The following is a 27,541-nucleotide window of genomic DNA, read 5'->3' as shown; positions in this document are numbered from 1 at the left end:
CCCTCCTTTTCAACGACATCAATATTGTCTTGATTTGAGGCTGAGGGGTCTGTTGAAGGCAATTCTGGAACGTCTCCTGCAAAACATACAAAATTATTAGTACTTCTAACCAAGAATTATTTTTTCTAAAACAAAGAATATGAGTAATCTACATACCGCTACCTCAGCCGCTCTCAGCCCCCTCAAGTGGCCGTCCTCCTTTTTTGTGTAGCACCTTTCAAATAACTCCATTCGCTTGGGTAGCAGATCGAGCTCTGCCTCTCGTAAAAGAAAAAAATAGTTAACATCTTATTTATCAACATTGTCTTCAGTTGACAAATGAAGATGGATAAACCTAAATAATTCTACCGACAAAATTCACTTGATAGGCTAAACAAGCTTAAAGGCATGTGTATCTGTTTGTACATGGTTACAAAGGAACTATATATTTTTAAATAATTATTAATTTTTAATTGTATTTTAATTTGAAATATTACCTCAATATTGTTATTGTTGATATTATTTTCTAAATAATATTATTATTGGAATTATTGATCCAATTTTGTGATTACTGGCATTATTATCTAAAACTATAATTATTAGGAATATTTTCTAATTTTTGATTATTGACATTGTTATGTAAATAATGATATTATTGGGAATATTAGCCAAATTTATGTTAATGTGATTATTATGTAAAAAATTATTAATGGAAATATTGGTCTAATTTTTGTGATTATTTACATTTATTATGTAAAAATGCTAGTATTGGGGAAATTGGTCAAAACAAATTTATTTATGTGATTATGATGTAAAAATTTATTAATTGGAATCAATTCTCAATTGTTTTAATTATTATATTTATTATGTAAAAATGTAATATTGGTGAAATTGGTCAAATCTTTTGTATAAATTAAATATAAATTGCATAAATTACACAATAAATTACATATAAATTGCATAAATTACACAAATTGTAGAAATGACCAAAAATTAGAAAAAAAATAACAAAAAAAAGTTAAAATTAACAAATGTTTTTTGTCAATTTTGAAAAATAAAAAAAATATTAAAAAAGTACCAAAAATTTACAGAAATTTTTTAAAAATTACTTAATAAATTTACAAAAAATTAGAAAAATTACAAAAACATTACCAAAAATTAGGAAAATTAAAAAAAATTACAAAAAAATCAGAAAATTTTCAGAAAACCGTAATTCGTTTTTTCAAAAAACAGAAATTTTATATAGTTAAATGGCCAATTTTTTTTTCGAAAACTAGCCAAAATGTTTTAAAAAAATTGGTGTTTTACTTTATATGAAAGTGGGGGAAAAATGGAAGAAAAGTGTGGTAAAAAAAAAAAGAAGAAAAATGGTTGAGGGGAGGGTACAAAAAAAAAAAAAAAGGAAACCCAACCATTTCATTTGATTCCACTTACCTCTAGACGGCGGCGGTGGATGCCTGACGGTAGTGGAGCTAAGTACCAGATGAGGGAGGTAGTCGGTCGAGGAGAGTGAGGGAGGGCGAGTGAAGGAGGAACAGGGAGGGAGAAATGAAAAAATCTTCTAAGTTTTGTACGTATACCGATTTTTGGAGCGGGCTTTGGAACCGGCAATTTTTTAAAAACCATTCCTAAGACCTCTCCTAGAAAAAAAAATCATTTTTATTGACAAGCTATATTTAAAAACTCGTTCCTATTGTTTAACCATTCCAAATAACCGTTTCAAAATAAAAAAACAATGTCGTTTTGTTACGAAATGACGTCATTTTGGTATAATATTAATACTACCACTCCTAATGCTTACAAACAGTTCCTAATTCTGTCTCAAAATTATTTTCCCAAAAAATTCAGAAAAGTTAAAAATAGAAGAAAGCTGCCCTAGATATGTTAATGATCAGAAAAAAAATAGACCATAAATTAATAAGGCCATTGGAAACATATAATGCATTGAATTAAATTGAACTATGTTCGAAGATCATGTGTATTTGTATATATAAGATTGGTAGTCTTACATAAATGCAAGTAACATCTTATACTGTTGTATTGGATAGCTAATTAGACCATTGGATATTATTAAACTGACAAATACTGCATTCGTTGAAGTTTTGGACATTTTTGTTATACAGATACTGAGATATCGTATCTAATACACAATTAACGATGATAAAAACGACACAACTGGCCATCAAACCATGTAATTTTAGTCAGACTGCTAGGTATGTTCACCTATGGAAAGTATTGGTATGCGTTTAAATTTGGGATTAATCAGGGTCACGAATTGCATATCGAACCGAGAAGTGAATTAGGAGTCTGTGGACGTATTTTGGAATGGATAGTTTATAAATTGGAATTAATTTCATAAGATGTAAGTAATTCGATTACTCACACATGAGGGTACATTGGATGGATATCCCAAGTTTAAACTAATTTCATTAATTAAAATTGTGCATGTCTTTATTAATTTAATGAATTGGATTCCACTAATTAATAAGAGACAATTTGATCTTGAATATTTAATTGGATTAAATACCTAGTGGGATGAATTAAATGAATTTTTTTAAATTAGATTTAATTAAAATTCATTGGGCTTGAATTTACTTTACATAAAATCGGCCCAATGATTAAGGCCCACTAGCAAAATTGATGGAGGAAAAGTTGACCAAAGAATTGCATTTTGGAAAGTGTTAGTTTGGTCATAATTAGCTCTTCTCTATATGGAAATGATTGAAGAGTCGCCTTGTAGATAATAGAATGTATCTAAACACATTTTATTTATCTATTCAAGGTATATAAATATATTTTGTGTATGATTATTACGGTAATAATTCATTACACAATACAACACAAAAATTCCCTCTTCTTCTCCATCATAATTCGACTGCCCCCTTCATCTCACCTTGGGTGAGTTTTTTGATCCTGATTCCTTCCAACAAAGGAATCGAGGTCTCATTTTTCGGTGTGATGTGGATCATCTTTAGAGGATTCCTATGTTGGAATCTCTTGTGAACGTTAAACGATTTCATGTCAAATAAACATGTAAACATGTTTTAATATTTTTAAATCATGTTTTATTAATTATTTTATTGATAATTATGTGTAGAAATGAACTTGTTTAATTATGTGATTAATTGGATGATTTTAGTATTTAAGAAAATTTGAATATTTCTGTAAATACTTGAACTTTTTTTATTTTTTTAGTTTTATGTGTGGAATCAAAAAAATAATTTAAGCACTGTAGCAGCAACTGTCGGCCGGTGCTGCACAGTCGCCCGTTCGCATAGGCAGGATAAAATTAAATTTCTTTCTTAATGTAGTTTATTTTTGTGCATTGGATGCACATATATTTATCATCCTTTTGATTACAATTTTAAACTTGTGTTTTCTGCATATAATTATTTTTTGTAATGTTGGATATCATGATTTTTCTTATGCATGGAATGTTGGATTATTTTGCTAGTTGGATAAAAATAAATGATCATGGAGCCCTTGACAATTTGAATTTATTTATTTATTTTGTTTATGTTTGGTGGGCCAATGTGCCTTTTTATTATCTTCCTCCTTCTCTCGTTTTTTCCTTGGAAATAAGACTTGCTTTCCTCCCTATTGTGTACTCCCCTGGACAATTGATCAGGATTTCTTTTTAAATTGTAATGAGACTAGAATATATTTTACGTGAGAATTTTTAGTTTTAAATGGAGAAGAAGGTCCACGGAGGAGGAGGCCAACGGAGAAGGAGCCCCATGGAGGACTTACAAGGCCCATCTATTGTTAATGAGTAAATTAGATTTCTAATAGCTTAAGAACACCTTAGATATCCTTAGACTCACTGCGGTCTTAGTGGGTCGCATAGGTTGGGCTCGTGATCATCCAACAGGGGTATGCTTAATTTTGTTGCATGTGATGTGTTTAATATTTTTATTTAAATTAGTTTAAATATTTGATATTTGTGCATGCAAACTTTAATGTGATGAGGTCTCAGTCAAACACTAAAAAATTTAACTCTCACTTGGTTGGACCAAATTAAATTATTGGGACCCAAAAAGGACTTGGATCAAAATGGATTGATCTTTGATTAGTGCAAGGTTTTCATCCACAATAATGTGGTGAGGAAACTACCACTACCCAAGTATGGTCTCGCGAGTCGTGGCACATTCTGATTAGAGGGAAGTTCCACCATTATTGTGAACAAAGGAACACGTTCACTGTTTTTCAGTCACACGAGTCGTGAGGAGTGAAAATTGAGGTGTGATTTGGTTGATGGGTTGAGCACGATACTAATTAAATTTTAAGCCTATTGTGCTCTTGGATCAAAATGGCATTTCAATCTGTCCAGGCCTTCCATCCATAATAATGTCGTAAGGAAGTTACCACTTGTTACAATAGGTGACCTGAAAGCTAATTGATTGTCATTCTCGTAATCTATTCTGATAATAACTCAATATTATGTAATATTATTCAGTAAATAAAATGAGTATTCGCTATTGGAATTTCATTGTTGTGCTCATTACATTTATGTTTGCATTTCTTTCAAACATCACAACAAGACCCACAGACCACCACGAACAACCGTGCAACAGTTGGACTGCGCATTGGAAGGCAATCATGAAACTAACTGTTTAGGGTTTGGCCTGAAATGTTTCAAGTTGAGGACTTCAAAAATGGGCATCGAAGTGTCCTATGGAGACTTGCATTAAGAGTCTCATTCATTTGATGAGTGTCGTGTTTCATTTGCGACAGGCGTGGGACGTTTATGCGAACTTAATGGCTCGATTGACTTGGTGTCAAGTCAACTGAGCTAACTCACGTGGATCGTCATATGGAAGCCTTTGAGGCTTGATCGGTATGACTTGAGTCCCTGGCTCTGATAGTACGGGAGTAGTTCTCAGACTTGAAGAAATACAACAGTCACGTATATGCAATGATTCTATCTTAGATTTGTGTGAGAGGTGTTTGTGTCTTAGACATGGTCATCATAAACTTTGTTTAATCCATTCAAACTATATTGCAAGAACGGTGAGTTCCAAAATGAGGATCCGTCCCCTGTCTAAATGTGATAGAGGTATCTCCTATGCACGTGAGATACGATAGCGCTCTATAAACCTGTGGCCATAGTAATTGGTCGGATAGGAAAAAGAGGTTACTAGGTCGAGCAATTTGGTCTAACGCGATCTAAAGTATTAAGAATAGACATATAGTCCAGGATGGGAACTGACACCCAATTCCATGTCCAAAACTAAGGCCGAGAGACAGTAGATGGAAGGACCATACCCGTATAGACTCAGATCTAATGCTGCAGATTTAGAGCTCTGTACTCTAAAGGCATGTTTTGGGTCATGCTCCCTCAACTCGTGAGTCATCCTCGAAGGTGGCCTTCCGAATATGTTCTCATAGGTCGTTCCATAGCGAGGTGGATGCCAATAAGGAGCTACTTATTGCGACCTGGACATTATCTAGATTAACTCTTCGGAGTCCGACAACTTGGGCATTAACCGCTAGCTGTCCAAACTTTCTGTCAGGCCACTCGAGGTTTTCTCGAAGGTGCCTGAGTCTCAACATGATGGAGTTTGCTTCAGATGCCTCCATCTCTTGTCAGGAAATCTGCAAGAACGTTTTCATGAGATTTTATAGCGACAATAATATAACAATAATATTGGTATTCAGCTTGCTATCTGATAATATGAGGATTTTCTATTTTCTATTCTAATTTATTCTTTAAGAAAGCTTTGACATTAGTATTATCAACTTTTAAAGTAAATTCTTTGACAAGTAAAAATAAAGGCCATATTTTAAAAGCCTTCCAAATCCGCAAAGAATTCTTTGTCGTTGTTGTGCCAAACTTTGGCTTCTTGTTTTGAGAACAACCCTTCTGTATATCTACTAGGTTCTTCCCCTGTAGTTGTCTTCTTCATGAGTACTGATGCCCATCTGTAATCATTTGCATTTGTTTAGACTACCAATTCATCCTCGTTCTGCGGTATAGCAAGCTTTGGCAGGGTACTGCAAACCTGTTTCAGCTCACGAACCGTTTTTGTGTGGCTTTCTTCCCATTTCCACTTTGAACTTTCCGTTGTTTCAGAAGTGGTCGGAAATCCTTCTTGTATCATGCAAGATCTTTAATGAAGATACCTGCAAAATTAACAACTCCCAAGTAGCTCTGTAAGTGCTTCTTATCCTTGATTACAACTGGAAAATTATGGATTTTCTCCCCAATATGGTCCTGAAACTTAATTCCTGTCTCGTCAATAGAAACTCCTAGAAATTCAACTATATTGACAATAATAGTAGCTTTCTTTTCAAAAAGTACGAAACCTTCTTTGAGGCATGCATCAGAAAATATTTCAAGATGTTTAATATGTTCTTTTATATTTTTAGATGCAATCAATATGTCGTCAATATAAACAAACATGAATTCGAAATAATCTTAAAAAAGATTATCTATTTTTCTTTGAAATATCTGGGGTGCATTAGCTAAACCAATTGGAAGCACAATCCAGATATATTGTCCCTGTGGTGTGGAGAATGCAGTAAATTTCTATGATTCATTCTCCATCTTAATCTAATAAAACCCAGATTTGCAATTAAATTTAGAAAACACTCTTGCCCCTTTAATTAAATCAACTAAGTGTTCTCTACTAGGAATGTAATAACCATCAAACTCTAATATCTTATTAATGCGTTGATAGTTAATTACCAACCTGGGTTTACCTCTCTTAATCTCGGCATGGTTCCTTACCAGAAAACCAGGGCTGCTGTAGCTAGAGATTCCAGGTTCGATGAGTCCAAGATCGATATGCTCTTTGATAATCATCTACATATCTTTCTTGTCTTTCATGCTCGTCTGGATAGGTTTGTATCGAACGTACACGTACTTGCACTCTTCCTTGAGCTTTAGAGTAGCTTTGATCTTGTTCCTATCCCACCATGCCAGAGGGTTTTCACTGAAGTTCCTCTAGATAAACCTCTTGACATTCTCAAGAGAAATCCTGCTTTCCTCACTAATATCTAGCGATTTCATTTTTATTAGTGCTTCTTTAAGGTTCACAATCTCCTCCTTGGATTTCTTATAGAAGCTATCATTGTCTATGAGTCCTTGTTGTGAGTCCTTGTTGCCTGAAAGTCAAAAGGACCTTACCAAATTTCCTCTTATCCTGCATTTTTGGATGAGTTAATCTGACATCAAAATGACCACGTTTGCTGCAAAAATTTATTGGCATTATCCTTTTAAATGCCCTTTCTCTTCGCAACACCTGTATCTCACTACCACAGTTAGTGGTAAAAGATTAACAGATTCCTCTAGTTATCTTGCATATATCGTGCAAATGTTTGAATGAAATTGTTACCTAGCAAGACATCAGCACCTATATCATGAAAGTAAATAGGAGGTGTTCGAAGTGTCCTATTGAGACTTGCATTATGAGTCACATTCATTTGATGAGTTCCGTGTTTCATTATGGCCAGACATGGGATGTTAATTGTGATCTTAATGGGTCAATTGACTCGCGGAAATCGTCATATGGAAGCCTTGGAGGCTTGGTCGGTATGACTTGAGTCCCTAGTTCCGATTGTACGGGACCAGTCCTCAAACTTGAGGAATTACGGCAGTCACGTACGTGCGATACCTGTATCATACATTTGTGTGAGAGGTGATCGTATCTCAGACGTGGTCATCATAGGCCTTGTCTTGTACTTTCAAAGTATGTAGAGAGGACGGTTAGTTCCAAGAAGAGGATCCATCCCCTGTCAAAACGTGACAGAGGCATCTCCTATGCACTTGGAGATGCGTTAACGCTCTAGAAACCTGTGGCCACAGTCATTGGTCGAATAGAAAAAATAGGTTCCTCGTTTGAGCAAATTTGGCATGACGCGACCTTAAGTATTAAGCAAAGACGCCTAGTCCAGGATGGGAACTGACATCCAATTCCATGTTGTAGACTATGGCTAGGAGACAGTAGATGGAATGACTGTACTCGTATAGACTCGGGGCCTAAAAGTTCACATGGATTTTCGCCTAGTCTCTAGTGCCATGGACCGTTACTAGAAGGTCACCATGATGATAGGCTTTCTTGCTCAAGGATTGATCAATAATTATTAATTAAATTTGATTTAGTTAATAATAGTGGTGGACACTAGCTCAAGTCTAGCTGAAATGTGAACCTATATAGTCATACATAAATCACTAAGAAGGGACGAGTAATTAATTGAGAATTAATTTTATAAGTAATTGGAATACTTATATATGAGATGGATCCATTGGATGGATAAGCCTAAGGATGAATTATTTGGATTAATTTAAATTAGGCTTGCCCTTAGCATTTAATAAGTTGGACTTATTATTTAATAAAGGCTTATTGGGTTCATATATTTAAATGGATTAACTTTATGATGGACTTAATTAAGTAGGATTTAATTAAATTAGATTTAATTAAGATTGACTTTTGGAAAGTGTCATGTTAGTGATTCTTTATTTCGAATAAAAGATCTTATTAACTTATGGATGGTTAAATGAACCTAAACATATTTTATTTCATCCATAAAAGGTATATTTATGTATATTAGTTATTTGGAATAACTAATGAATACATAAAAAGGCAAGAAAATAATTTTCTTCTCTCCAATTCCACCTCTCGGCCTAACCCCCTCTTGTACACACTGGGTGTGTTTTTCGTCGTCAATTCTTTTCTAGCAAATTAAGTTGAGGAATCTCAAGTTCAAGTGTGGTGTGGACGTAGCTTTAGAAGGTTTCTACACAGAAGCCTTGCGTGAACGGATTAAATGAACGAGGTTCAAAATAAACAAATGAAAGGTTATTCTTGAGTTACATTTATGTACCTCTCGTTTTCATTCAACCAATAGCTCTGTTAATTTTATTATTGTCGTTTATTTTATTAACTACATCGAACTCCCTGCAACTCCAAGGGTACACCCCTTGGAATTATGGTCTCATTGCGATTTCGTTTTATTTACACAATTTATTTTAACCGCTTCCACTTGCGCGTTCCTGGGCCGATGCACTCGCAGTTTCCGGTGCCCTTTCACCACTATCCAAAATATGGTCTCGCGAGTCGTGGCACATTTGGAAAAGAAGGCAAGCTGCATTATTGTTATGAAAAGAGGTGACAGTTGTTTCCCTATCTCATGATTCATGGGGGGTGACAGTTGAGGTGTGATTTGGTAGATGGGTCGGGCTTAACACCGGGAAGCATGGTTCATTTGGAGTCGTCGGGATCATGTAAAGAGGTGAGACAAAGTATCTTGGGAATCTCACAGAATGAGAATCGCATTGGTTGCCTCCCAGAATGCTTTTTCCATGTGAATCATAAAAGTGGGCATGGTAAATTGTTCTTGTGGATCCCAAGCCCACTAGGAAGGGATGTACCAAAACCCCACTCGAGAGTGGTGGGATTTTGTTGAAATAGTGGGACAACTGAATGACTAAAAGATCAAGTCTTAACACAAAATAATATTGGAATAATCTACTTATTCTTTCTACTCTGCGTTTAGAACGCATTTCTTAGAAACGTTTTCCAATTCATTTTTTGATATTTATTTCATTATATGGAATGCAAAGAATTAAATTGGCTGAAAAATCGAAGGATTGTCCTCGATTTTCAAACCTGGATAATGTCATGGTTAAGCCACTTCCATCAGACTTGTGAATGGAGTCCTTACTAAAAAAGAATGTTAACTGAAGGACCGTACCAGTATGGACTCAGAAAATCTAAATGCTTATACGGGAATTCAGCTAGTCTCTAATGCCATAGATCGTTGCTACACGGCCACCTATGATGACGGGCTTCTTGATTAAAGGTTAATCAAGAAATACTAATTAATAATAGTGTTAGACACTATCCCAAGTCTAACTGAAATGTGAACCTAAAGAATCACGCACAAATCACTGAAAATGAGCATAGAATTAATTTGGAATTAATTCCATAAATAATTTGATTACTTACAAAGAGGGATCCATTGAGCAGAAAAAGGCCCAAGAATAAATTAATGGCATTAATATATATTTGGTTTGTCCTTATAATTTAATAAGTTGGATCTTATTAAAGAAGAAGGATAATTTGGGTATAAGTATTTAATTAGATTAAATAGAAATTGAGCTCAATGTAAATTGGATTTTTATTAAAGATTTAATAAAAATTCATTGGCTTGTATTTTTATAAGGGTAAGAATTGTTTAAGCTCAATTATTTTGAGCCAAGGAAAATTCCATGGAAGGAAATAAATGGCTAGCAAATTGCAGTTCTAGAAAGTTCAATTCTAGCCATTTTTGGGGATCTTTTTATTCGTAATAAAGAGAAATATACCTTGTAGATAATAGAATATGTTTAGAAACATTCTTAATTATCTAAACAACATATATATATATATATGAAATATAGTTATTTGGAAAATAATTATGATGATTATTACACAAAAAAAAAATAAAATCTCCTCCTTCCCCTAAAAACCATTTGGCCACCCCCTTCTCTCTTTGTGCACTTGGTGTAATTTTCTTCTCTCATTCTCATCTAGGAAGAGGACGTAGAGATCCCGACTACAGTGTGATGTGGAAGAATTGGAAGATTCCTATGTTGAAGACTCAAATGAGGAGCATTTCAAGGTATCATTTTTCACCCTTTAAGTTTTTTCGGTTTTGGTAATTCAACATCGGCCCAATGTACGTTTTATGTTTAGTACATCGAACGCCCAGGAACTCCAAGGGTACACCACTTGAACTCATTTATTTTCTGTATTTAATATTTGCTATTATGCGTTTTATTTATCGCTCCCGCTAGCACGTTCCCGGGCCGTACCACGCGATTCCCTTGAAGACCATGTCTTGAGCTTATCAATAATATTACTATCGTCTACATATTTCTGTTTAATTCTATCATGTAGAAAATGTCTAAGAATCCCTTAACCCTGATAATGGAGACTAATAAATTTAATGGCACAAACTACAACGGTTGGCTGCAAAATCTAAAGATTGTCCTAAATTTCGAGAATTAGGGCCATGTCTTCGGCAAGCCGCTCCCGACGACATTATTGAAAGGCTCCTTACCCGAGGAACGTGTGACATTCGAGAGGTGGCATGAGAACAATTGCGAGGTCCGCAGTATCATATTAGCTTTGATGATCAATGACTTCAAATAGCAATATGATAGGTTGGAAGACGTTCCATCGATAATGCTTCGCATATTAGATGTGCCGCTACAAAAGTATTTTTCGGGACAAAGATGACTAAAGGATTTTATGTGCAAAGACATGGGGTCAAAATGCTTCCCTCGCGGGCTCGAAGACCTCAAAGATGGGCTTGACAATGTCAAGTACATCAATGTGATCCTCCAATTACTTCCTCCCTCTTATGACCCGTTTATATTAACTACAACATGAATGGACTTGAGAAGTCTAGTCATGAGTTAATTAATATGTTCGTCCAATACGAGCCATCGATCCACAAGTTTGTGCCATCAGTACTGATAGGAGAAACTTTAACCTCCAATGCAAAAGGCAAGAAGGCCGAAAGCTGGAAGAGGAAGAAGGGAAAAGGAAAAGTCCAAGCACCCCTGTTGCTCCAGTGTAAAAGGAACAAGGGAAAGGGAAGAACGGCAGTTCACAACGATCAAGGAAAAATGATGTTTCCATTTATTGTCAAGTAAAGGAGCATTGGAAGAGGGAGTGCCCACAACTCCTCTGTAATCAAGGCACTCTGTGATTTAAGTAAATATGATAACTAATTCTGCTTTTTAGGTATTGGATACCGGCTGTAGAGCTCACATCTGCAATGATTTGCAAGTGCTGGAAAGAAGCAGAAGGCTACGTAAGGAAGAAATGGTCCTAAGGCCTGGTGATGGCAAGGCCGTAGCAGCTGAAACTGTCGGATCACTCAAGTTAGCTATTAGTAATCGTATTCGGATAGAATTAAAAGAACTGTTATTATATATTGAGCACAATAAAAAATAATATTTTCATTCTTGTTTTAGACAATGGTTATGCGTTTTAAGATCAAGAAAAATAGTTATTATTTGATGATTGATGATAACCTTCATCTGCTTAATACATTAAGAAACGGTCTTTATATTCTCCAACAGTTAAATTGAATTATTATTGCTCAATACAAATAAAAATTAGATAATCATGAAAACACACAGATTTGGCATGCAAGGTTAGGTCATATCTCCATAGAAAGGATGAGGAAGTTGGCAGAATTAAGGAATCTAGAGGTAGAGGACTTGGATAAAAATAAACTTTCGAATCTTGTCCAAAAGAGAAAATGACGAAGAAACCTTTTGGTTGACAAAGTACGCTTGCCACTGGTCCGTTGGACTTAATCCACACAGATGTCTGTGGACCACTAAAGACTTTGGCTAAAGGAGGATACTCGTATTTAATAACCTTTACTGATGATCAATCACTATATGGTTATGTTTACCTCATGAGGTTCAAGTTTGATCCCTTTGGAAGATTTAAAGTATTCAAACTTGAAGTAGAGAATCAAACAAGTTGTAAGATCAAAACCCTTATGTTCAGACCGAGGTGGGGAATATTTAAGTAATGAGTTCATTGATTACCTAAAAGAGAATGGAATTATCTATCAGTGGACTCCTCCTGGAATGCTGCAGCTTAACAGCGTGGCCGAAAAGACAAATGAGTTTTAGCCAACTACCCTTGTCTTTTGGGTATACGCTCTAGAGACAGCGGCCAAGTTGCTCAACATGGCTCCATCTAAAGCTGTGCCCCCAAACGCCATATGAGATATGGCACAGCAAGCCAGCATTCTACAAGTACTTGAGAGTATATGGTCGCCAACACACAACAAGAGGCTAGTAGGAGACAAACTAGAATCAAGGTCCAGTCTGTCCAGGTTTGCCGGTTATCCAAAAAAAGCTACTGGGTATTATTTCTATGACCCATCATGAAAAAAAGATTTTTATCTCGAGAAACACAATATTCTTGGAAAAGGGTTTTACCAATGGATAGCCAATGTGATGAGGAACTGCTTGAAGATTCATGTGAGATACCTCATCAAGATAATGCAACACCATCTGTACCTCCGATTCCTAGTATTAGTGCTCTAGTTCTCTGTAGGTCAACTAGAATATCTCAACATCCTGATAGGTATGGATTCTTAGGCTTGACTAGCCAATTAGACGATTATCCAACAACATACAGAGAAGCGATATATGACATCAACTCGAATAAGTGGCTTGAGGCCATGAAAATCCGAAATGGACTCGATGGTTCGAATCAACTTTGGAGCCACCCAGCTAAAGGTGTTAAGCCAACAGGTTGCAAATGGGTATACAAACATAAGCTTCAAGCTAGCGGGTGGTTACCGCCTTCAAGGCTAGGTTCGTGGTTAATAGATACACACAACGACCCGAGGTCAACTTTGAGAAAATCGATTTGCCCGTGGCAATGACTAAGTCCGTTAGGATACTGCTTGCCACAACAACATGGTATGACTATGAAATATGGCAGATGGATATTAAAATGTTTTTCTTGAACGATTTCATCGAGTAAGTGATCTACATGGATCAGCCAGAAGGTTTCACCTCTTTTGTAGAAAAATAAAAAGTTTGTCATCTCTAGAGGTCCATCTTTGGCCTCAAACAAGCTTCCCGTTGCTGGAACATGAAGATCAGAGGGAGCTCGGTTACGTACCCTCTACTTTATGTTGACAATTTGTTGCTTATTGGGAATGATGTCAAGATATTAGGAAACATAAAAGCATGGTTGTCCAGTCCATTTTCCATGAAGCATATGGATGAGGCTTCCTTCATCTTGGCATCGAGATCTACAGGGATAGAACCAAAAGGATGTTAGGATTAACTCAATCTTTGTACATTGAGAAGGTCTTGAAGAGATTCAAGATGGAAAACTCAAAATGAGGATTTCTTCCAATGAGGCATGGGATTAAACTGTCCAAGAAACAGTCTCCCAAGATTGATGAGGAACTTAAATGGATGTCAGACATTCTCTATGATTTAGCTGTGGGCAGTATTCAGTATGATGTTTAATGCAGTAGGCCCAATTCGCATACACTATAAGCGTAACTACCAAATATCTGGTGTGTGCTGGTGAAGCACACTGGAGTGTGGTCAAGACCATACTTATGTACCTGAAAAGGACTAAAGATATGTTCTTAATATATACATGGGTGGATAATTTATAATGGAATACGATAGCGATGCTAACTTTCAGTTGGACATAATGATGCCAACTCTCAATCTGGTTTTGTAATCAAGGTAAATGGTAGTGTGGTTACATAAAAAGTTACAAGCAAGCTACCACAGCAGATTCCTGTTGGAACAAGTGACCTAAAAGCAAATTAGATTGGTTGTTTTCAGAACCATTCAAGCAATATTTATTAAAACAATGTTGTCCCGACGAATATGAAAAGTATTCGTCCTGGCATATGTATCTGTTGTGCTTACCAAATTACATCAAGCATTGTGTTCACATCACAACAGATGTTCACATACCACTTTGTAACCCCTGTAGTTGGCGTATATGAAATTTATGTGGGTTAGTTGACAAGGTCATCATATGAAAGCCTTAGAGACTTGATCGGTATGACTTAAGTCCTTGGCTTCGATAGTATGGGAGTAGTCCTCAGACTTGAGGAATCACAATAGTCACTTACAGGCAATGACTGTATCTTTGATTTGCCCGAGAGGTGATCGTGTCAGAGGCATGGTCATCACAAGCCATGTCCAGTGCAGTTAAAGCATGTAGAGAGGACGGTGAGGTCTAAGAAGAGGATTTGTCACCTTCAAAACGTGGCAGAGGTATTTCTGATGCACTTGGAGATGTGTTTATGTTCTATAAACCTGTGATCATAGTCATTGGTCGAATAGGAAACGAGATTTCTATGTTGAGCAATTTGGTGTAACGAAATTGAAGAATTAAGCATAAATGCCTAGTCCAAAATTGGAGTCGACCCCAATTTCATGCCCTATACTAAGGCCAGCAGATGGTAAATGGAAGGACAGTACCCGTATGGACTCGAGTGCCTAAAAGTTCACATGGATATTCGCCTACTGTCTAGTGCCATGGACCGTTACTAGACGACAACCTATGGTGATGGGTTTTCTAGATGAAGAATTGATCGAAAATTATTAATTAAATTTGGTTAGTAATAGGCTTTGATACTAGCCCAAGTCTAGCTGAAAGGTGAACCTAAAGAGTCAAACACAAATCACCGAGAAGGGACGAGAAATTAATTGAGAATTAATTTCATAATTAATTGGATAACTTATAGATAAGAGGGATCCATTGGATGGAATAGCCTAAAAATAAATTAATAGGATTAATTTATATTAGGCTTGCCCTTATTATTTAATAAGTTGAACTTATTAATTAATAAAAGCTTATTGGGCTCATGTATGTAATTGGCTTAAATATATGATGGGCTTAATTAGATGAATTTTAATTAAATTAGATTTATTAAAAAATAATTGAGCCTGGTATTTTATTTTTAATAAAATTATCCATTGCAACCCTAATTAAGTTGTCGGAAAATTAAGGAAAGGAAATTATTGACTAACAATTTCACATCTGAAAAGTGCTATGCTAGTCATCCTTTATTTGGAATGAGGGATTTATTACCTTATGAATTGTAGAATGAACCTAGACACATACTAGTACATCCATACAAGGTATATATCTATATATTAGTTATTTGGGAAAACAAAATCCTACCCTAGAAGCTCCTAATCGGCCGCCTCTCTCACAAGCACACTTGGTGTGTTTTTTCTTCCTAATTTTCTTCTAGCAAAGACAAATGAGGGATTCCATATTTCGGTGTGGTGTGGACGTGTCTTTAGAGAGCTTCTACCTTGAATCTCATGTGAATGGATCAATGAAATGGAGTTCGAAACAAATCAAGAAAAAGGTAATCCTTGGAATCATGATTTTATTATGTTTAGATTTTAATTTACGAATTTTATAGTATTGCTTCCACTTGCTGGTTTTCAGGCCAATCCACTCGCATTTTTTTGGCTTTCAAGTGGTATCAGAGCCTGCTTCGGTGTAGGGGCTATATATTTATGTGAATAAGCATGATAATATGATTTTATTGTTTTTGAACCATGATATTATTTATGTTTATTCTTGAATGATTATATGAGAAAATCAACATGTTTAGTTTTTGCAATTTTGAATGATTTAAATATTTTAAGAAAATTGAATTTTCTGGTAAAAATACTTGGTTTTAGTTTTAGTTTAATGTGTGAAAAGAAATATAGTGTTATAGCAGTGGACTGCAGACCGGCAGTGCATAACGCATGAGCGCGGGCAAGAGCTTGCACGCAACCTGGATAGCGCAGGCCCTGCGGGTGCAGGCAGTGCGACTATTGTTCCAGTTGACGGCCGACGTCTGGGTTACTTTTTGTCGTTTCTCTAATTTCAGCACATTTTTTGAAAAATATTATTTTTTGCTGATTTAATTTTGGAAAAAATTATATTATATTTAGAATTAAATTGCTTTAATTAATATGGTTGATTTACGTGCATTAGATGCATGGGGCTTTATCATCCCTTTGAATTAAAACTTTTAAATTTTTTGTTTTCTGTATATAATTTTTTATCATGATATTGGATATCACGGTATTTTCTTGGGATTTTTATTTTCTTATCTAGCATGCTTAATTGATAGTATGTGCTAGTTGAATATGGTAGATGATCACGGAGCCCTAGACCGCATGTACGTCTTATAATTTTATTGGGTGGACCTGTGTGCCCTTGTACCCTTGTGCCCTTGTGATTTATTTTCTCTCTCATTTTCGTTTCTAGTCTTGGAATAATAAAGCTTGCTATCTCCCTCCTAATGTACTCCCTCCGACCTGATCGGAGTTTCTTGTTAAATTGTAATAAGAGTAGTATAGATTATATTGGTGAGGTTTTTATTTTAATTGAGCCCATGGAAGAAGGTCCACGGAGGAGGAGGCCTATGGATAAGGCGGCCCACGATGATATTACAAGGTACATCTATATGTTGAAGGGTAAAACATTTTTTGTAATAGCATAGGGCTACCTTAGACAGTTTTTAGACTCACTACAGGCTTAGTGGATCGCATAGGCTGGGCTTGTGATCATCCAACAGAGGTATGCTAGGTTTCATTGCAAACAATGTGTTTACCTAATGCTTTAAATATTGGATATTTATGCATTCAAAGCTATTCTTTGAATTGGTCTCGATCAAACAACTCAATATTAACTCTCACTTGGTTGGACCAAGTTAATGTTTTAGGATCCAAAATGGACTTGCATCAAAATTATTTGATCTGTCCAACATTTCCATCCACAATAATGTGGTGAGGAAGCTGCCACTACCTAAATGTGTTCTCACAAGTTGTGGCACATTTGGACTAGAGGCAACCTGCACCATTATTGTGAACAAAGGAACACGGTTACTATTTTCCTGTCTCACAAGTCATTGGGGGGACAGTTGAGGTGTGACATGATTGATGGGTTGAAAGTAACACGAAATAAAATATTACGCTCATAAATAGACTTGGATCAAAATCGCATTTCGATCTGTCTAATCCAGCCATAGCAATATCATGAAGAAGCTACCACTATCAAAATATGGTCTCATAAGTCGTTACACATTTGGATTATAAGGCAAGCTGTATTATTATTATGATCAAAGGAATACGCTGGTTGTTTCCCCATCTCACGGGTCGTGGGGGCGATAATTGAGGTATGATTTGGTTGATGGGTCGGGTTTAACACAGAATAACATGATTCGCTTGGTGTCCTCAAGATCATGTAAAGAGGTGCGAAAAAAAATCTTGGGAATCTCATGGAATTAGAATGCCTCAGTTGCCTCTGACAAGGCTTTTTCCATGTGAATTATAAAACTGGGGCATGGTAAATAGTTCTTGTAGATCCCAAGCTCACTACGAAAGGATTTTTTGGAACCCCACTTGAGAGTGCTGGGATTTTGTAGAAATAGTGGGAGAAGTTAACGACTAAAAGACTGAGTCTTTACTCAAACTCAACATTGCTATAATCTACTTATTTTCTACTTTTGTATTTTGAATGCATATCATAGATACCATTTTCCATTTTCTTTATTTTTGAGACTTATTTAATGGAATACATAATCGATTAAAGTTTAATGTGAAAATCGAAGGATTGTCCTCGATTTCCGAACCTAGGCATATATCATGAAAAAGCCACTTCCATCGGACTTGCGAAAGGAGTACTTGGTTAAGGAATGCTTGACGCTCAGGATTAAAGTATAAGGACAATAGCAAGGTCCGCAACATCGTACATGCTTCTTTCATCCATGAATAGTATGATAGGCGAGACATTGTTGGTTCAATAGATGCTCCACATAAATCATATTTATGTGGCACCGAACAGGCATATTGGATATGCCACGACAAAAGTATTTTTGTGAAGCCTAAATGACTGAAGGTTGTCTGTACACAAACATTGGGCTAAGATGCAATGCCTTGTGGAGAAGCTCTAAGACCCCAATGTTGATCTTAAAAGGAATGTACTTCATCACTCCTTTGTCCTACTTATCATAAACTCTAAATGGGCTTGAGAAGACCATTTCAACAGTTGATAAAATGGTTGGACCAATATGACGCAACGATTAAAGAATCTGCACAGACGGTATTGGATTTGGAGGCTTCAACCTCAAACGCAAAACGCAAGGGAGCTGGACGTTGAATGAGAAAAAAAGATGAAACAAAGTTAGCCGCTTCAGGCGCGTTGAGTGCTCCTGTCACCTTATTGAGCGAATGTAAAAGGAAAAATGGGATAATGGTTCAATAGTCAAAATTGACTTATGATGTTTACATATAATTGTCAAAGGGCATTAGAAGAGGGAGTATCGGAAATCCCCTTCACCCAAACTATGGCATTTCTCCGGCAAACATGATTACTGTTCGTATTCCTAAGTGTTAGACACTTGCTCCTAAAATGCATTTATGGAAATGGTTTACAGAAATGAATGGAATAGAACTCTAAGACAACTAATCTTAAAGCTAAGCAATGGCTAGGCCATTAGTGCAAAAGCAATAAGACTAAATAAACTTAGCTATTAGTATTCATGTTGAAGTAGTTTACGTTTATGTAACCTAGCATGATCAAGTCGTTAGTCAATTGTTGGACCAATTAGACTACAAAATTGATCAATAAAAGATTTTTTCGAGTCTGCTGAGTTATTAAATTGACGTACTACATAATTAGATTACGCATAATCAAAACAAATGACTAAAATGGATGATCAAGAATATAACTTACAAAAAATGACATACATGAACTAGGCCATATCCCTCTAGTTAGAATAAATAGGTTGGCAGATTGAAAGAGTCTAGCAATAGATGATTTGAGTTTACTAACTTATGAATCCTTTCTCAGAAGGAAGAAAACCATTAAAGCACTTTGTGGGACAAAGAATGATTTTAAAAAACAATCAATTGGATAGATCCACAATAGACATTTGTAAGTTAGTAAATACAAAAATACCAGTAGAGGGTTCACAAGTCTAAGGACTTGTGGAAAGTTCGGAGAAATTCAATTTGAGGTGGAGAACCAAACTGGTTACGGAGATAATCCATTCGGTGGGATTGAGGTAGTGTATATTTACTGGAATTTTTTGTAACATCCTAAATGAGAATGGAATTCTCATTCAGTGAAATTCCACTGAAAGAGACGATGTTGAACTTTCTTTGGTAAGGAAGTAATTGAACCTTGATTGAAGATGGTTCGATGGTGCTTCACTAGATGTGGAGTTTTGAAAAACTGTCGAGTTGTAAAACATTGTGGTTTCTTAAAGTCGTAATCCAGACAGTATACTTGATATGGTTAGGCAAACCTGTCTCGAACAAAAGTCTTGGCTATGAGAAATGGTCCTGCAACGTTAAAGGACTAGTAGGAGGAAAATTTGACTCAGAATCTAATTTATACAAGTTCGTTATGGAATAAAACAAACATCAATTGTAATCGAAACTTAACTTAACATGTCTATATTCTCCAAAGGATAGTCAGAACAATCCAATTACCTGAAAGGTTCGAGTTTTTGAAATCGGACAAGAGGAAGCGATGTAGCACATCTATCCAAATAACTGGCTTGGAGCCATAAAATACGCTATGGAGTTCAAACTAGGTTTGGATGCCCTACATACTTATTATGAGAAGTTGATGAGGTACATGACTTGGTCAAAAACAAGGTGGAAAGTTAATGGGAGCCCAATTGTGTTCCAAGTATTTTAGAGGTTCAGAATGTCTCGATCATTTGGAATGATATAAAGACATCTTGAAAGTCTAAAACTAGAACATTGTTTATCAAATTTTCTATAATAGGAATTGGACCCTATCTAAGGATAAGCTATGAAAGATTCAGTCATGGTAGACTAATGAGGAGCTTAGATATTTGATATCCCCTACGTCTTTGTTGTAAGCTGCATGGAATGTTATTCGGTGTATTAAGCCCGATGTTGCTCATGCTTTTTAAGCATAAAAATGTATATCGAGTGTGCACCGATGAGGCAACAGACAGCTATTGAAGGGCTATCTTTAATACCTGAATAAGGATTAGACAAGAGCTCTTGAAGCATATTAATGGAGGTTGGTTTTGGAAGGCCATAGCAATAGTAGCTTCCAGCATCATATGAATAATATTTAATCTAAAAAATGAATGCACATTTGAGGTTTAATGATAATGTGGTAATATTGGAAAGATTCGAACTGAAACATCACAAAGAACCTAATCATGAAAAATTGAATGTATGGCAAACTTTGAAAGTTATATTGGAAAAAGGTTAGGATTGAAAAACAACGCTCAATTATTGGGTGTTCTACCTAGCATAGTCGCGCTAGTAGTCAGCTTGGAGGATGACATCTGGGCTATGACACAATATAAAAGGCCCGAGATCTCATGACAGGTCTAAGAAAAAATCTTAGACACCATCATCTGCTAGGAGCGATGATAGAAAGATGTAACGTGCGGTTGGACCGCAGAACATTGACAAAAACGAGAGTAGACCCATAAGACCTAGCCGGTATACCAGACTAGTCATAATCAGATTAATCTAAAAACATGAGCAATTCTCTTTAAGGTCAAGTGGGAAATTGTTGGAATAGGTAACAAAAAAGCCAATTAGATTGGCGGTTTTGAGAACCATTCAAGCAATCTTTATTTAAGCAATATTTTACTGACGAATATAATAAGTATTCATCTTTGGTGCATGTAACTATCGTGCTTACCAAATTACATCAACTACAACTTTGACATCACAACACATGCCCATAGACCACTTTGTAACCCATGTAGTTGGGTTGCGCATTGGATGGTGGCTATGAAGGCAACTTCTGTAGGTTGGTCTAAAATGTTCTAAGTCGAAGACCTCGAATCTGGGCATTGAGAGTTCTACTGAGACCTGCACTGAGTAATAGCATTCATTGGATGAGTGTTGTGTTTCATCGGCGAGAGGCGTTGGACGTCTATGAAATTTCAGTGGGTTGGTTGACAAGGTGGTCAGCAGACTGCACTAACACCCGGGGATCATCATATGGAAGCCTTAGATGCTTGGTCGGAATAACTTAAATCCCTAGCTCCGATAGTAAGCGAGTATTCCTTAGAATTGAGAAATCGCGGCAATCACGTGTATGTGATGATTGCATCTTGGATTAGTACATCCATACAAGGTATATATATGTATATTAGTTATTTGGAATAACTAATGAAAACATAACACAAAAATGATCCTACCCTAGAAGCTTCTAATTCGGCCACCTCTCTCACAAGCACACTTGGTGTGTTCTTTCTACCTAATTTTCTTCTAACAGAGATATCTTGGGGATGTCATATTTTGGTGTGAAGTATACGTGTCTTGAGAGGGCTACTACGTTGAAGTCTTATGTGAACTTCAAAACAAATCAAGAGAAGGGTAATCATTGATTTTTGTTTTTTGCATTTCTTGTTTTAATTTCACCATAAGCCCCATTTAGTTTTATTGTTGTTATTATTAACTACATCGAACGCTCGGGAACTCCAAGAGTACACCCCTTGGAATCATAGTTTTATTACGTTTTGATTTTAATTTACTAATTTTATATTACCGATTCTACTTGCGCATTCCAAGCGGATCCACTCGCATTTTTGTTGCTTTCAGTTCCACCACGTAATTTGAAAACAATGCAACTTTAGAAGCAACTAAGGAAGCAGTTTGGATGAAACACTACATCCGAGACTTGGTTGTATCGTCTAGCATTACTGACATAGTTATCTTCTGTGATAACAACAGGGCAGTAGCATAAACAAAGGAACCGAGATGTCATCACCGTTGCAAACACGTTCTTAGACACTACTATCTACTTTGAGAGATGGTGAGCAGAGGTGGCGTGCGGATGGACCAAGTCAACCCAGCACAAAACAATGTAGATCCACTAACTAAATCAATGTCGCAAATTGCTCATATTCAACATCTTGATAAGATACATTTGAGGCCGATGGGTGATTGGCCTTAGGTCAACTGGGAGATTGTTAGAATAAATGACAAAAAATCCAATTAGCTTGGCCTAGATGTATTTTATTCTATCAATTAATCGACATTATGTAATTATTATTTTTAAGAAAATAAAATGAGTATTCTCTTATTTTGGCATCTACTTTTTTTTTCTCATTTTGTATGTTTGCATTTTCTTGGACGTCACGATAAAGCCCATAGACCAATTGACAACCATGTTAACATGCATTTTCTTTTGAACATCATTTAACATGATTTCACGGCTTTTGAAGTATGTTTTAACGCATTTCGATAAGTAATTGTATGATGAAAATAGCTCGTTTCATTTTTGAAATTAATTGGATGATTGAAGCATGTGAAAAGTTGAAATTTTATATTTTTGTGCTTTTTTTTGCGTTTTATGTTAAACAAACAAAATATAGGAAAAAATTTGCAGCAGCACTGCCGCTGTTGGGGCACAGTGTTCACCCGACCAGACTTACGCAAGCAAGGGAGCCTGCATGCGCGGAAGCTGGCAGGGAGCAAGCGCGCGTGTGAGCAACCTGCAATGCATCCACGCGCGTGAATGTTGGGAGAGGGCCAGAGTGCATGCGCAGGCAACGAGGACAGTGCGTGCTACAGGGCTGACAGCCAATGGCTGGGATGTTTTTTGCCCGTAATTCAAAGATTTGATTTTTTGGAATTTTCTTTAGTATTAGTTAACTGTTTTAATTTTTTGGGACAAAATTGAATTGTTTCTAAAATTAAAATTGCTAATTGGCCTATTCACCTATTTTTTTAACCTTGGAATAATGAGGCCTGCTATCTCCCTCCTTATGCATGCCCCCCAACTTCTGATTAGGATTTCTTTTCAGTTGTAATGAGAGTATTATAGGAATATTTTTATGAGGTTTTTTGTTTTAAAGCTAGCTCATGGAGAAAAAGGTCCAAGGATAAGGAGGCCCACGAAGAAATTACAAGGCCCATCTACATTTTGATGGGTAAATTACTTTGTAATAGCATAGGGCCACCTTAGACTGACCATAGACTCACTTCGGGCACAGTAAAGTCGCATAGGTAGCGCTTGTGATCATCCCACAGGGGTATGCTTAATTATGTTGCATGCGGTGATTTCTTTATTGCTTTAGCATTTGATGTTTTGCATGTAATAAAATTGTGTGATGAGGTCTCGGTCAAACACCAAAATATTAACTCTTACTTGGTTGGACCAAGTTAAATATTAGGCCCAAAATGGACTTAGATTGATATTGTCTTGATTTGACCAAGCCTTCCATCCACAAAAATGTGGTGAGGAAGCTACCGTTATCCAAGTGTGGTCTCATGAGTCTTGGCATAGTTGGAATGAAGGAAAGATACACCATCGTTGTGAACAAAGAACACGTTCAGCATTGTCCTATCTCACAAGTCATGGGGGGCGACGACTGGGGTGTGATTTGGTTGATGGGTAGAACCTAACATTGAGTAACATGATTCTCTTGTAGTTCTCAGAATCATGTGAAGATGTGAGGCAAAATATCTTGGAAATCTCATGGAATGAGAATAGCATCGATTGCCTCCCACAGGACTTTTTCCATGGGACTAGTAAAAGCAGGCATGGTAAACTGTTTTTTTGGATATCAAGCCCACTAGGAAATGACTTCCCAAAACTCCACTCGAGAATGGTGGGATTCATATAAATAGTGAGAGAGTTAAAGACTAAAAGACCATGTCTTGAACTTATCAATAATATTACTATCATATGTTGAAATCTGTTTAATTCTATATTGTAGAACATGTCTAAGAACCTCTTAACCCTAATAATGGAGATTAATAGATTCAATGGCACGAACTGGAACAACTAGCTGCAAAATGTAACGATCGTTCGAGGTTTCAAGAACCAGGCTATGTCTTGGAAAAGCCGCTCCTGGCGACTTTACCAGAAGGGTTTTCGCCCGAAGAACGTGTGATGTTCGAGAAGTAGCATGAGAACAACAACAAGGTCGTAGTATCATATTAGCTTCAGTGACCCATGACATCCAAAAGCAATATGATAGGCTGGAAAGCATTCCCTCAATAATGCTTCACATGATCCAAGTTTGTACAATTCATGATAGGAATATTAGATATACTGGTACAAAAATATTTTTTAGGACAAAGATGACTGAAAGATCTTCTATGCAAAGTCATGCGATCAAGATGCTATCCCTCGTGCAGAAGACCTCAAGGCTGGGCTGTTGGGCTTGATAATGAGACGTACATCAATGTGATCCTCCAATCATTCCTCCCTCCTATGACCCGTTTATCATAAACTACAGCATGAATTGACTTAAAAAGTCTATTCATGAGTTAAATAATATGTTGGTCTAATACGAGGCAATGACATACAAGTCTGCACCTATGCTACTAATAGGAGAGGCTTCAACCTCCAAGGTGAAAGGCAAGAGGGCCGAGCGCTAGAAGAGGAAGAAGGAAAAGGAAAAGCTGTCGTAGCCACTACTAGTGCTCCAAGCTCCCCTGTTGCTCTGGTGGGAAAGAGCAAAGGGAAAGGGAAGAACGGCGGTTCACAGCGGTCGAGGGCAAATGATGTTTGTATTCATTGCTGTGAAAAGGGACATTCGAAGAGGGAGTACCCACAACTTCTCTCCAACCCAGGTACGTTTGTATTGAAGTAAATATGACAAGTAATTGTTCTTCTTGGGTATTGCATATTGGCTATGGAGCTCACATTTGCAATGATTTGCAGGTAGTGGAAAGAAGCAGAAGGATAAGTAAAGACAAGATGATCCAAGGGTCGGTGATGACAAGGTCGTTGCTGTGGATCATAAAATTACTTTTTTCTTCTCATTTTGTATGTTTGCATTTTCTTGGATGTCACGACAAAGCCCATAGACCACTTGACAACCATGTTAACGTGCATTTTCTTTTGAACATCATTTAACATGCTTTCACGGCTTTTGAAGTATGTTTTAACGCATTTCGATAAGTAATTGTATGATGAAAATAGCTCGTTTGATTTTTGAAATTAATTGGATGATTGAAGCATGTGAAAAGTTGAAATTTTATATATTTATGCTTTTTTTTGCATTTTATGTTAAACACACAAAATATAGGAAAAAAATTGCAGCAGCACTGCCGCTGTTGGGGCACAGTGTTCAACCGACCAGACTTGCGCAAGCAAGGGAGCCTGCATGCGCGGAAGCTGGTAGGGAGCAAGCGCGCGTGTGAGCAACCTGCAATGCAGCCACGCGCGTGAATGTTGGGAGAGGGCCAGAGTGCATGCGCAGGCAACGAGGACAGTGCGTGCTACAGGGCTGACAGCCAATGGCTGGGATGTTTTTATGAGGTTTTTTGTTTTAAAGCTAGCTCATGGAGAAAAAGGTCCAAGGATAAGGAGGCCCACGAAGAAATTACAAGGCCATAGTAAGGTTAGGTCATATCTCCATAGAAAGGATGAGAAAGTTGGTAGAATCAAGGAGTCAAGAGGTAGATGACTTGGGTAAACTATCAACTTGCGAGTCCTGTCTAAAAGGGAAAATGATCAACTTTTTGTTTGTCACGCTTGTCACTGGTCTGTTGGACTTAATCCACACAGACCTCTGTGGACCACTAAATACTCCAGCTAAAAGAGGATATTCATACTTCATAACCTTTATCTGTAATCACTCATAGTATGGTTATGTTTAGCTCATGAGGTACAAGTTTAAGGCATTTCGAATATTTAAGGAATTCAAACTTGAAGTAGATATCAAACTAGCCATAAGATCAAAGGCTTTCAGTCAGATCGAGGCGGGGAATATTGAAGTGGTGAGTTCATGGATTACTTAACAAAGAATAGAATTCTCTCTCAATGGACTCCTCCTAGAATGCCACAACGTAACGGCGTGGCCGAATGGAGAAGTTGAACCATGTTGGACATGGTTAAATCCATTAAGAGTTTTACTGAATTACCCCTGTCCTTTTGGGGATACGCTCTTAAGACAGCGGCCAAGTTCCTCAACATGGCGCCATCCAAAGCTGTACCCCTAATGCTATATATGATATGGCACGGTTATGGTAACAAAATATATCCAAACATAAGGTGAGACAGAAAAAGACAAGTTTTAATAAGCATGATTTCTATTGCCTCAACAAGGAGTTCCACATGAATTTATTTTAAAATATTTATCAAATAAATAAAAAGTAGGATCTCTTGTTGAACCCTAATTACGGAAAGAAAATTCTTAATATATTCAAATTTAAATACTTATTTTTTAAAACTCTGATAGGAAAGAAAAATAATTTAAAACAAATTGGAGAAACAAAAAGAAAAATAATCAAATATGTACCTGTGACTCAATTAAACTTGCCCGCAGAGCACAAGAGATGGGATCCGGCGATAGCACACCAGAATCTTCACAAGATGAATTTGAATTTGGGTCGGATGAAATAATCCGGCCAAAATCTTTAGTGTATGTTCTTGAAGAATTCTGTTGGCAAATTATACACGATGACGAATTAACAAATCGATTTAGAAAAAGGAATTAAAGAAGGAAAAAGAAAGAATCAAATGCTTGAGAAAAGGAATAATGGAGTTGCCTGCATAGAAATCATCTTCGATTTCTAGAGTTTTCTACCATTTCTTGGATACCGAAGGAATCAAATGTAACGTTCCTAGGGCTCTTGAGTGTAGTACTTTATGGACTTGACCAGTGATTTGCAGTGAGTGTGTTGAGGGAGAAAAGGCGTGAGCAAATGTGAAGTGTGAGTGGTTGAGTGAGAGAGTGTGAGTAAATGTTGTGTGTGTTTGTGTGAGTGTTTCAAATAACAAAGCTTGATTGCGTTTAGCGGAAGCCTTGGAATTGACGTTCTGTCTTTTTCTCATAATATTTATCTACTAATTTCTTCTTTTTTGGTTTGTCTTTATTTAATGTTATTATAATAATTAGACAAGAATCAATTTTTGAACGAAAGTATATATTCATGCTATCTATGAATGCAATACAATAAATTATATTCTACATCAGATTCCTCCAGAGGCCAAAAAAAGCAGAGATAACATCTACGAAAATTAATTAGAGAGTTCATCAATATGTACATATTGTTGTATTGTAATCAACCATTTTTCTT

At 36.5% G+C, this 27,541-nt stretch overlaps 1 long non-coding RNA gene across 1 annotated transcript; it reads right to left on the bottom strand.

Moving 5' to 3' along the window:
* On the bottom strand, positions 1-27,182 carry LOC148788038 (uncharacterized). The gene is made up of 4 exons (XR_016065628.1): positions 27,011-27,182; positions 26,761-26,901; positions 157-254; positions 1-76 (listed from the first exon to the last, which is right to left on the bottom strand). It is a non-coding gene; the product is annotated as an uncharacterized LOC148788038 (long non-coding RNA).
* Between the last annotated feature and the right edge of the window lie 359 nt (positions 27,183-27,541).

The sequence above is a fragment of the Sesamum indicum genome, linkage group LG5 (assembly GCF_026168435.1).
Source record: "Sesamum indicum cultivar Baizhima isolate 11 linkage group LG5, ASM2616843v1, whole genome shotgun sequence".
Lineage (NCBI taxonomy): Eukaryota > Viridiplantae > Streptophyta > Magnoliopsida > Lamiales > Pedaliaceae > Sesamum > Sesamum indicum.
Note: the sequence above shows the minus strand (reverse complement) of the source record. Positions and strands in the feature narration are given on the sequence as shown.